Genomic DNA, 13,034 nt, shown 5'->3' on the forward strand with positions numbered 1-13,034 from the left:
TATTTGCCCAGCCCACTCTAAGACGATGTTCACTATGGACAGACATTCTAAAACCTACCTGTACAGCTGCAAGCTTTGAAGAATAGATGTTTCCCGTCAGGTATGTAGCACTGGTGCAAGTACCCCTGTCTGGTTTTACATCTTTTTTTTTTTTTTTTTTTAAACAAGGTGCTAAAATAGACACAGTGTAATTGGACCATATTTAGTCTATTTCAACGTAGGCCTCAGTGTCATCAAGAAGGTACACCTTGACATGCAATCTCGGTCGTTATCCATCTTCAGAGCTTCTTCTTCCCCACAGTAAGTGCGTCAGCAGAAAACCTTGACCACACTCTCATGTGTTTTCTCCTCCAGGAGGCCCTTGGAAACCACCGTGAATTGGACTGCACTGGGAAACCCAGATGAAGAAAGTCAACACCGCTTTGTCCTTCGGTGCCTGGCTCCTTTTTCAGCTCGTCCTGCGGCTCCAGGCATTATGCCTGAAGAGTCTCCAGGACACCGGTGGGGCTCTATTTCCTTGGGTCCCGTTGCCATTTCTCTGGATTTTCGAAGATCCAGCGGACTTTCTGTGGAACTCTCTTGTCGGGGAACTTGGGTGCCACGTCCCCTCATTCTGCCCTTTGTCATCTGCACCTGCACGAGTTAGGGTCCAAGTTCCCTGGACGGGAAGAGACAGGCAGGAGTCGGAATGGTGAACCAGCACACTGGGGGCATTTTCTCACTTGGTCCAAGTGACTCCATGGTCTTCTAGAGCTTTGGAACCAGTCGCGTCCCACTTGACACTACACCTGACTCTCAGTTGCTGAATGTTGTTGGCCCTCTGGCGATCTCCTGTTGGATGAGTTGCACCTGCTGAAACTCGATTTCCCCTGGATTTGTGCTTCATTAATTATTCATGATACAGGTGGGAACGCCTGCTTACATCCCCCTGTGGCTGTTCTCTGAGCTTTCCGGTCACATCGTTTCCTGCCATGCTCTTTGGTTCATTTTGGTCATGCTCCTTCGGCTGTCAGAGGAGCAGAGAGTTGATCTTGTTGATTCTGGATACTGATAGTTTCTAGGTGATCTGGATAACCAGGGTAACGACCCTCAACGGCGGCGGAAAGGGAGCAGCCATTTGGCGTTGCTCAGAAAATCCCACTCAGTTCCCAGGCCTCCTAGATGTGGAATCCTGGTCAGAGTTGTTCCCAGGTCAGAGAACGGAGATAGCCTGTGCATGGTGGGATATCTTTACCTAGAACTTTCAGTGAGTCTCGACCTCAGCTACTCTTAGGATCGGGGGAGAAGCATGGAAAGGCCCTGCGCTCAGGCATCTGGAAAGAAGACGGGATGAATATTCTACCTCTGAAGTACGTCCCAAATCTGGGAGTTTACTTCCCAGATTAATAATGTCATCGATAATTATTAAAATTGGTCATTAGTGTTTAATAATTAATCATATTATTACTCCTAATACCGCAGGGTGTGTACACCTACCTGTGATGTCATTCCTAATATCCAGGGAGGGAGAGCATGGTTTTAGTTTTAATATTGCAATAAGTGCACACTCACCCTGTGACACAAATCTTAATATCCAGTGTGGCAGAGTATGACATGACTCCCAACATAGCAATGAATAGACAGCCAGCCGGTAATATGGCTCCTTATATTCACGGAAGATGAGTATGATATTAGTCCCAATATCACAGGGAGGGTACAGGTCTTCTGTGTTATGATTTCTAATATCCAGAGGAGGAGAGGATGATAATAATTCCAGTGTCGTAGGCTGTGTTCACTGGCCCTCTGACATTGTTATTAATATCTTGGAAGGGAGAGGATATTACTCCCAATGTGGCAGGGGGTGTACATCCACCCTGTGATATTCTTTATATTCCAAGGCCGAGAGGTTGATATTACTCCTAGTATCACAGACACTGTACACCCCCGTGTTTTTAATCCCTGCGATATTCGGAGTAGTATCATCCTCTCTTGGGTGGAAATTGGGAACAGTATCACCGGGGGCGTGTACACACCCTGCGATATTGAAAGTAATATCATCCTCTTCCCTCCTGGATCATGGAAACAACATCACTGTGGGGGTGTTACTCCCATTTTCTGCGATATTGGGAGTAACATTATCTTCTGTGCCTTGGATTATTAAGGATAATATCACGGGGGCATGTGCACATCTTCTGCAATATTGGGAATAATATTATCCTCTCTCCCCCTGCATATTAGGAAAGATATCACAGAGTGGGTGTTCACCTCCTTCAATATGGGGATTAAAACCATCTTCTCCTGTTCCGGATATCAGCAGGAATATCACACGGGGATGTACAGTGTCTGTGATACTGGGAGTAATATCAACCTCTCGGCCTAGGAATATTAAGAAGAGTATCACAGAGTGGATGTATACCCCCTGTCATATTGGAAGTAACATTAGCCTCTCCCCCCCATGGATATTAGGAACAATATCCCAGACTGGGTGTATGCCTCCTGCTCTACGGGGAGTAATATCATCCTCTCCCTTCTATGATATAAATAACAATATCACAGGGCAGGTGAACACAGCCTGCGATACTGGAATTATTATCATCCTCTCCCCCTCTGGATACTAGGAACCATATCACAGATGAGTTGTACCCTCCCTGCGATATTGGGAGAGATATTATACGCTTCTTCCGTGAATATTAGGAGCAATATCACTGGGTGGCTGTCCATTCATTGCTATGTTGGGAGTCATGTCATACTCTACCCCCTAGATATTAGCATCACTGCACAGGGTGAGTGCACACCTGCTGCGATATTAAAACTAAAATCATGCTCTCCGTCCCTGGATATTAGGAACAACATCACAGGTAGGTGTACACCCCCTGTGGCATTAGGAGTAATAATATGATTAATTATTAAACATCTATGGTCGATTTTAATAATTATCAATGACACAATTAATAGGATACCATTATTAGCTATGGATAATTATTTTAAATATATGATTATGTACTCTTGAAAATAATTAGTAATATTAATGTCATTTAACAATATTATTAGTTATTAATATTAATAATTATTTTATTAACAACATCACTTAGTATTGATTTAAGTAACATTAATTGCTGATATCATTATTTTATTAATAGTGATATTATGATTAATTGTTATACTAATCGTTAACATTTTTTACCAGTATTAATTTATACTATCTTTATTGTGATTATTAATATTGATGATTGCTATCAATTTTTATTATATTTATTAATATTAATAATTAACAGACTTGTTCCTGATATCCGACGGGGAGAGGATGATATTACTCCCAATATCGAAGAAAGTGTACATCCCTCTATGATATTATTTCTAATAGTCAGGGGGTAGAGGATGACATTATTGAAACTATCACAGTGGGTGTCCATCCCTTCGGTCATTTTGTTCCTTATATCCTGAGTGGGAGAGGTTGATATGACTCCCAATATCACAAGAAGTGTACTACCGCCTGTAATATAGTTCCTAACATCTAGGTGGGGAGAGGATGATATTACTGCCCATATCGCACGAGTTGTAAAACCCCTTCGATATTTTGCCTACGATCCTGAGGGGAGAGGATGATATTACTCCCAATATCGAAGAAGATGTATAACCCCCTGTGACACTATGTTCAATATCCACTTTGGGAGACGATGACATTACACCCAATATCGCAGGGGATGTACATCCACCTTGGGATATTGTTCCTTATATCGAGAGGGGGAGAAGATGTTATTACTCCCAATAACACAGGGGCTGTGGCTGTACACCCCTCCTGTGTAATTGTTTTTAATATCCTAGGCAAGAGAGGATGACACTACACCCAATATCACAGGGGGTGTACATTCACCCAGTGATATTGTTCTTAATGTACTCCACCTCTGTCCGCCAGGGATATCGTTTCTAATATCCAGGGGAAGAGAGGATAACATTATGCCCAATATTGCAGGGGAGTGTACACATCCTCTTAGATGTTGTTCCTAGTATCCAAAGATAGAGACGATGATGTTACTGGCCATATCGCAGCGGGTGTACAACCTTCTGTGATACTGTTTTTGACGTTCAGTGGGGGAGAGGATAACATGAATCCCAGTATCTCTGACGGTGTACAGACCCCTGTGATGTAGTTCCTAATGTACAGGGGAAAGAGAAGAATATTGCTCTCAATATCGCAGGGGGTGTAACCACCCTGTCCCCTGTATATTGCTCCTAATGCGCAGCGGCATGGAGGCTGATAGTACTCCCAATATCCCAGAAGGTGCACACACACCTGTGATGTAGTTCCTAATATCCAGCGGGAAAGAGGCTGATTTTACTTTCGATATTGCAGTGGGTGTACACCGCCCCCAACCCCAGGGTATCATTCCTAATATCCAGGCGGGAAGAAGATGACATGGCTGACAATATCGAAGGGGGTGGACACCTCTTCAGTGATATGGTTCCTCTTATCCAGGGGGTGAGGGGATGATATTACTCCCAATAAAGTAGGAACCGTACAGCCACCCTGGGATTTTGTCCTTAATAACCACAGGGGATAGGTGACATTACTACCAATATTGCAAGGGGTGTACACCCCTCCTGTGATATTGTTTCTTATATCCAGGAAAGGAGAAGATGGTATTAGTACCAATATTGAAGGGATGGACAGCCCCCATGGGATATTGTTCTAAAGATACATGTGGAAAGAGGATGAGATTCCATCCAATATAACAAGGGGTGTACGTCCCACCTGTGATAAGAGTCATAAAACCTAGAAGAAGAGAGAATGACATTGCTTCCAAAAACACACGGATTGTACACCCACCCTGTGATATTGTTCTTGTCATCTAAAGGAAGAGATGATGATACTACTCCCACTACTGGAGAAGGTACACACCCCCCTGTGATATTGTTCCTGTAACTTGTGGGGGAAAGCATGATATTACTTCCAATATGACAGTGGCTTGGCACCCAGTCTGTGATATTGCTCCTAATTTCCAGTAGGTAAAGTATGATGTTCCTGCCAAGAGAGTAGTGGGTGTACAGCCACCCTGTGATATTTCTCCGAATATTCAGGGAAACACAGGATGAAATTAACCCAAATGTCCCAAAAAGTGTACACCCATTGTGTGATATGGTTCCTAATATCTGGAGCTGCAGAGGATGGTATTCGTTCTCCGATCGCAGGCTGTTTACACACAACATGGGAAATTGCTCCTAATATCCTGAACAAAAGACACTGCTAATAATAGACACACATTGCAGGGGGGGAGTAATTGGCTATTACGATCCACATCGCAGGGAGTGAGACACTCCCCGCGATATGGGGAGTAATAACAACCCCCTCTCCCCCCTGGCTATTATGATCCACATCGCAGGGCACTTCAGGACACCAGTTCTGCCCCAACCTTGACTGAGACAGTGGGTGTCATGGGACTACCTCAGGGTGGGTGGCAGCTCAGCTCGAAGGTATCCCTGCTGTCAAAGACCAACTGTTCCTGCTAGTTTGACGCTGGCCACAGGGTCTCTGTTGGTGAGACAGATGACCATGAGTCAGATACCCTGAAATCTAGCACGACAGAGCTCAACGCCCCATGAGAGGCACCAGAGCACGCAAACTTTGCAGACATACTAGCGAAGGCCACAGCAGGCGCTGAGTGAGGAACAAGCTGACCAAGATCCTGGGGTTCTGCCACACAGCCCTTAAACCAGGGACTGGAAACTGTTTCCCTAAAGAGCCAGGAGTCAGTATTTTCAGCTTTGCCAACTGATCTTTGCCTCAAGGATGCAACTCTGCCATGGATGCACGACAGCAGCCTTCTGCAGGTGGCCTGTGAAGAGATGGACATGACTGCACCCCCCATCAAACTTTACTTATGGACATAGAAGCTTCTCAGTGTCATGAAGTATTAGTTTTTTATTTCTTCAACCTTTTGGAAATGTAAAATCCATTCTTGATTCACGGGCCACAAGAGCAGGCAGGGACAGGCTGTCCCTGGCCGACCTCTGGAATGAACTTAGAGAAGGAAATGACAGGCTGGGCCAGCGCAGCCTCCTCACAGCGGATTCACTGCAGGAGGGTCCTTCTTAGCAACCACTTCTCATCCTTCACCTTGGCTTCAAGTGCAGTTCAGGTGGAGAAAGAAAGAACAGAACTGGCCTCGGCAACAAGAAGGAAGGAGATGCAGGATCGAGCAGCCATGTGGATCCATCACACTCAACATTCACACCAAGCGGAGCACAGGAAGGACCAGCCCGGGGGGTCGAAGTGGAGGCTCTCTGGGGTGCGGAACCTCTGGGTGGGCAAGATTCTCTACCTAAAACTCATATAGAAGATCTACACAGCAGTAGTTCCAGAAAACACACACTAAGAAAAAGGCCAAAATAAAAATAGGACACCAACTTTGGCCAACCGGGTCTCACAAGCCAGTAGGTAAAAAAGCCCAGGAGGGCCCACCAGAGGAGCTGGGGGTGGGTTCCTGCCTGCAGGGGGCCTGGGACACCCCATTCCCACAGATGAGGACCCAAGTTTTAGGGAGGAAGCTATCAGAGTCACCCAGTGAGCTGTTCAGAGCTGGAGCCACAGAGCAGGTGAGGAGTCCTGGCCATGTCCCCGTGTGCGCTGAGAAGCTGGGGTAGGGGCACACCCCCAGGGGCCGATGCAAACAGTGGACCGCGGGCCCTCCTCCTGCCCAGAGGATGCTCAGCTCCCAAGGGACCACCAAGACCTGGAATCCAGGGACAAACCACCGGACCATCATGCCCAGGCCTCCTGGATCAGGCAATGTCCAGTACAGGCAGGAAGTCTGGGCTTGGGGCCAGGACAGGGGTGGATGGTCCTGCTAGGCAGGCCTCCTTCTCCCTACCAGCTGGGCTGGTGGCACTGTAGTTTGGGTTTTGGCAACATATTGCTGCCCACTTTGGCCACACCAGTCCCCGGTTCCCTGGCTAAGCCCAGTGCTGTCCAACCTACCTACACAGGCCCCACACACCCAGTGCCCACTAGGCTCTGTCAGCCAGGAGGACCCATGCTCATCCCCTGAAGTATCCGTGGGAGCCTGCATCCCACAGGGACCCACAGCTCAGGGCCAACCTCCATGGGGTCCTCTTGGTCGTGGTGGTAGGGGCGGGGGGGAGTTAACCTCCAGCCCTCCCATCCCGGCCACTGTATTTTGTGGGGATCATTCAGTCCTGGGAGCTTCCTGGGGACCCCAGAAGGAAGAGAACAGGTGGTCATGGCAGCCTCAGCCCCAGGCTCTGGGCTGGAATTTGATAACGACCAATTGAGAGCAACCACTGAATTCGATCCTTTTATAGTTACACGAGAAGTTGGTAAAGAACTGAATGTAGACCATTCTATGGTCATCTGGCATTTGAAGCCAATTGGAAAGCTGAAATATCTTGATAAGTGGGTGCCTCATGAGCTGACCAAATATTTTAAAAATCATCCTTTTGAAGTGTCATCTTCTCTTACTCTATGAAACAACAATGAACCATTTCTTGATCAGATTGTGACATGCCACGAAAAGTGGATTTCATCCAACAGCCAGCTCACTGGTTGGACTGAGAAGAAGCTCCAAACCACTTCCCAAAGTCAAACTTGTACCAAAAAATGGTCATGGTCACTGTTTGGTGGTCAGCTGCCGGTCTTCTGATCCACTACACTTTTTGAATCCTGGTGAAATCATTACATCTGAGAAGTATGCCAAGTTAATCGATGAGATGCATGGAAAACTGCAGCACCTGGAGCTGGCACTGGTCAACATGAAGGGCCCAGTTCTCCACAATGCATGACCACATGTCATACAACCAGGACTTCAAAAGTTGAATAAACTGGGCTGTGAAGTTTTGTCTCATCTGCGATATTCATCTGACCTCTCGCCAACCAACTACCACTTCTTTAAGCATCTTGAAAACTTTTTGCAGGGAAAACACTTACACAACCATCAGGATGCAGAAAATGCTTTCCAAGAGTTCATCGAACCCTGAAAGCACGGAATAAACAAGTTTATTTCTCATTGGCAAAAATGTGTTCAATGTAATGGTTTTTTTTTTTTAAGACCTAGTCTCACTCTGTCGCCCAGGCCAGAGTGCAAAGGTGCAATCTTGGCTCACTGCAACCTCTGCCTCCTGGGTTCAAGAGATTCTCCTGCCTCAGCCTCTTGAGTAGCTGGGATTACAGGCACTTGCCACCACACCGGCTACTTTTTGTATTTTTAGTAGAGACGGGATTTCACCACATAGGTCAGGCTGGTCTCAAACTCCTGACCTCCTGATTCACCCGACTCAGTCTCCCAAAGTGCTGGGATTACAGGTGTAAGCCACTGTGCCCAGCCCATTGTAATGGGTTCTATTTTGATTAATAAACATGTGTTGCAGCCTAGTTATAAAAATTTAAAATTCACGGTCCAAAACCACAATTACTTTGGCACCAACCTAATAATAGAAGAATTAAAAGAGGCCTTTATATTAGAGAGCCCATGGATGATAAAATAATAAAGAATATTACAATCTCCATAACCCACAAACTTGGTAAATTAGACCAACTGGATGAATTAAAAGGCACAATCTATTAATACTAAAACATAGGAGAAATAGGTAATCTAAAAATATTGATATCTACTTTAAAAATGGAATCAATACCTAATAACCTTACAGAAAACCTATATATTCCAAAATCCTGACATTCTGTCATGTTATTCTAACTGGTGGGATTTGGGGATTTCCATTTTGATAAGAACATAGGTGAGTCGCACACAATTACTTTTAGTGCTCATTGGTCAGGAAACCTATGTCCACTATAGGATACTGCAGAGCGATGCGTTTTGGAGAATTTAGGCAAGATAATATGATTTTCAGAGTTAAAGGAAGGCAACCTGTTTTATGTACAATAATTCCTCATAATATCACAGGGGATACCATATTTAAACTTTGGGGTATCCCCAGGTATAATTCTTATTTGAGCCACATGTGAATTTCAGACATGCAGGCTTCCCAACTTTTGTGGCTTTCAACAGATGTGGAAGTTAATTCACAACCTACTTTGTGGAGGCATAAAATTCAATGAGCACTCATTTAGCATTTTATTTTAAATATTATTTTTGTAAACTTTGCATTTCAAATTAGGTGAAATTTTAAACCTGTTTCAGTTCTTATCCACTTTTTTTTTTTTCCCTGAGATGGAGTCTTGCCCTCTCACCCAGACTGGAGTGCAGTGTCATGGTCTTGACTCACTTCAACCTCCACCTCCCAGGTTCAAGCAATTCTCCTGCCTCAGCCTCCCAAGTAGCTGGGATTACAGGTGCCCACCACCACGCCCAGCTGATTTTTGTATTTTTAGTAGAGATGTGGCTTCCCCATGTTGGTCAGGCTGGTCTTGAACCCCTGATCTTGTGATCTGCCCACCTCGGCCTCCCAAAGTGCTCGGATTACAGGCCTGAGCCACCGTGCCTGCCCTCTCCACTCTTTTTAGGCAGAGGGGAGTAAGGTTTGCTTTAAGTTAGGAGGGACTCCCGTGTACCCAACCCATTTGTGTAAATTTCTTCCTTCAGAGTTCTTCAAATCAGCATCACCATTGTTAAAGGCCTCCCACATGGTAATAATTGTGCTACAGGGTTTTACGAACATGTAGTTTATGTTTGGCTGAATTAACCTCCTTGCTGTGGCACAAGGGGGGCCATAGGTGTTTTCACCAATTATGAAGCGAGTTCACTGTGCAATGGCTACCAACTTTTCTGAGTACAATGAGACCAAACACATTCATACATAAATTCCATAAAGTGAATTTATTACTTACAAATAGCAAACAAAAGACAACAGAAGCCTAGGATTCAATATGAACCGCTACCACAAGATCAGGAAGGCTATCCAGAGCAGATGGATGGAGTTTTGACTGTAAATGCTTCACTTGCACTACAACTGAGGGACCCCAGAAAGCAGCCCACCTTGGGTTTTCTCCCACGATGTGGTTTGCTGGACACAAACGTTAAAGGCCACTCTGTTTTGAGCAGGGACTCTAACAGAGCCTGGGCTGTTCTGACCAATGTCACCAGATTATCAGGATATTGCATTCCCAGCATATCATCAGTTATCTTGAGAACTACCAGTAAGAAAGGGAGGAAAATGGTCCTGCACCCTTCAAACTGAAGGATCAGGATATTTGTTGTGACAGAGGCACAGACAGTAGCGACAGAGTGTTCTTGTGAGCCATCTACTAGTTCTCTTGAACCATGAGGCACCATGGATGTACACCTCATCAGGAGGGTGTAGGGGACAGCGGCAAGGGGAGCAGCAGCACAAGAAACAAACAAGGCCACTACTTCTGCCTACATAATTACTATTGTCTTGGAGTGTACAGTAGTTAATAATGTTCACATGGCTGCCCTAAGCATACAGAGATGGTGACCAGAGTAGATGCAGGGACTACAGAGATACAGCCTGATTTTTGCTAATTAGGACTTAAGTGTCGGTTTATGTGCTGTGCTTCTGTGCATTAATAAACCAGGGCCACAAAACTGCCTGTTAAGCACAGGCCAAATGTCATGCTGGGGTGCAATTAGACATTCATGTCTAGGAGGTGAGAGCATTTTAGTGTGGGAGAAGATGACAACACCTGAAGACCACAAAACACTGTGCAGAACAAAGAGAAGGCCCATCGTCAGCTCATAGTTCTGACTCAGGTGACTGCTGATGTGTTATGGAACCATCAGCCGACAGCAGGTAGGTCAAGTTGAGCAGGTGTCCTGCATGAGGGCTGGTCCATTCCACTCGTGTTGCATTGCCAATTGTTTCAATAGAGTCTCATGCACCCCACTGGTGTGGAAGGAACGACACCCTAAGTTTACTGGCACCGTTAAACACATAATATCTATTACTAAACAGATAAGCCAGACATCAGTTATTAATTACATACAGAAAGATGGCATAAGCTCCCACAGGCCCAAACAGGGATTAACTTGGGAGCAGGGAGTGGTATCACATTAAAAAAGTGAGGATGTTCCTTTTTTTTTTTTCCTTTTTTTTGACACAGAATCTCGCTCTATCACCCTTGCTGGGGTGCAGTGGTGTGATCTCGGCTCACTGCAAGCTCCGTCTCCATGTTCATGCCATTCTCCTGCCTCAGCCTCCCTAGAAGCTGGGACTACAGGTGCCCACCACCATGCATGGCTGATTTTTTGTAGTTTTAGTAGAGACGGGGTTTCACCGTGTTAGCCAGGATGGTCTCAATCTCCTGACCTCGTGATCCGCCCGCCTCGACCTCCCTAAGTGCTGGGATTACAGGCGTGAGTCACTGTGCCCGGCTGAGGATGTTCCTTTGTTCCTACAGGAGTACGTGATTGGTTTGTCTGTTGGCTGGTAGGGAACTGAATCATGTGACACTGACTGGTAAGACTGTAATACTCTAAAATACAATATATAAACTATCATACCTTAATGGTGTAATACGATCTACTACAATACCAAAGACATCGATGAAAAGCGCAACGCTATCATATGTGACTGAGAGACTGAATGCTTCCTCCCTCAGATTGGTTACAACGTATCGTCCTATCACAGTCCTCTCTCCTTCATTCAAAGTGAACGATCCAAATAACAGACAGAAATAATAGAGAATAAAGGGCAACAGATGCAAATAAGTCACGAGATGATACTCCATGATAAACTTTATGTACTTAGGAATTAATACCAACTCAGTATTAGCAAAAAAGAAACATCTTTACATCAAGAGTAATTTTTCCTTTAATAAAGAAAGGTGGAATGTGTATAACGAACAAGGCATAATCAAAGTTTACCAAATGAGGCTAGTAAGACTATCTCAACAATTCACAATCATTATTCACTGGTCCATTAATCACAGGGCAATACATACAAATGAAACTTACCTGGACGGGCAAGGTGACTCATGTCTCTAATCCCAGCACGTTGGGAGGCCGAGGCAGGCAAATCATGAGGTCAGGAGTTCAAGACCAGCCTAGCCAACATGGCGAAATCCTGTCTCTACTAAAAATACAAAGAATTAGCTGGATGTAGTGGCGGGCGCTTGTAGTCTCAAGTACTCAGGAGGCTGAGGCAGGAGAATCACTTAACCTAACAGAGTGAGACTATCTCAAAAAAAGATAATAATGAAATAAAAAAATTGAACTTTCCTACATATTAGAAAAACATCAAAATTCAACCATGAATCCAGTAAATTATCAAATGAATAGACAAAAATTCTACCAACAAACTTAATATCATTATCTATGAAACTCAAGTACTACTGCTTAAAGAGCATTTACAGAACTCTCACCTCAAGCTTTCCCTGCAAAACAACGTGAAATGCATACTCAAGACTCTTTAAGAATGAGTCACTGATAAAAACAATATACTTGTAACTTGTGTAACATTTCATACACTTTTTTCAAACACTGCACGATAATTAATTTGCATCAGGCTTTCCAAATTAGAAAAGCTTCACTTATAGAGCTTCTTTCCCATGGGAGTTTTCACATGACTTTTCAAGTAAATGTGAAAACTGAAAATATTCTTGCAGTTTCTAAACTATTAGAGTCTTAATCCTGTGTATGTTCTTGTATTTACAAAGTCCAGCCAGCTACAGTGTGCATTTTCATATGTCCTTGAGTGGTTATGAGAGAAATGAAACATTCCCACGTTCTGGACATTCATAGGGTTTTTCTCAGGACTGAGCTGATGTCCTCAAATGAAAGTAACACAACTGAAGGCCTTACAACAAATTTAAATTCAAAAGGCTTTTCTCCAGTCTGAGGCCTCCCAAATCTTCAAAAACAGGAAAATCTGAAGGTTTGACCACATTTCCTACATTCTTAAGGTTTCTCTGCAGTGTGAGCCTTTTCATGTTTATGAGAGAATGGGAAAGAGTAAATGTTTTACCACATTTCTTACATTCAAGGGGCTTTATTTATTTATTTATTTGTTTATTTATTTATTTATTTAGAAATGGAGTCTCACTCTGTCACCAGGCTGGAGTGCAGTGGCACAATCTCGGGTCACTGAAACCTCCGCCTCCTGGGTTCAAGTGATTCTACTGCCTC

The sequence above is a fragment of the Macaca fascicularis genome, chromosome 15 (genome assembly GCF_037993035.2).
Source record: "Macaca fascicularis isolate 582-1 chromosome 15, T2T-MFA8v1.1".
NCBI lineage: Eukaryota > Metazoa > Chordata > Mammalia > Primates > Cercopithecidae > Macaca > Macaca fascicularis.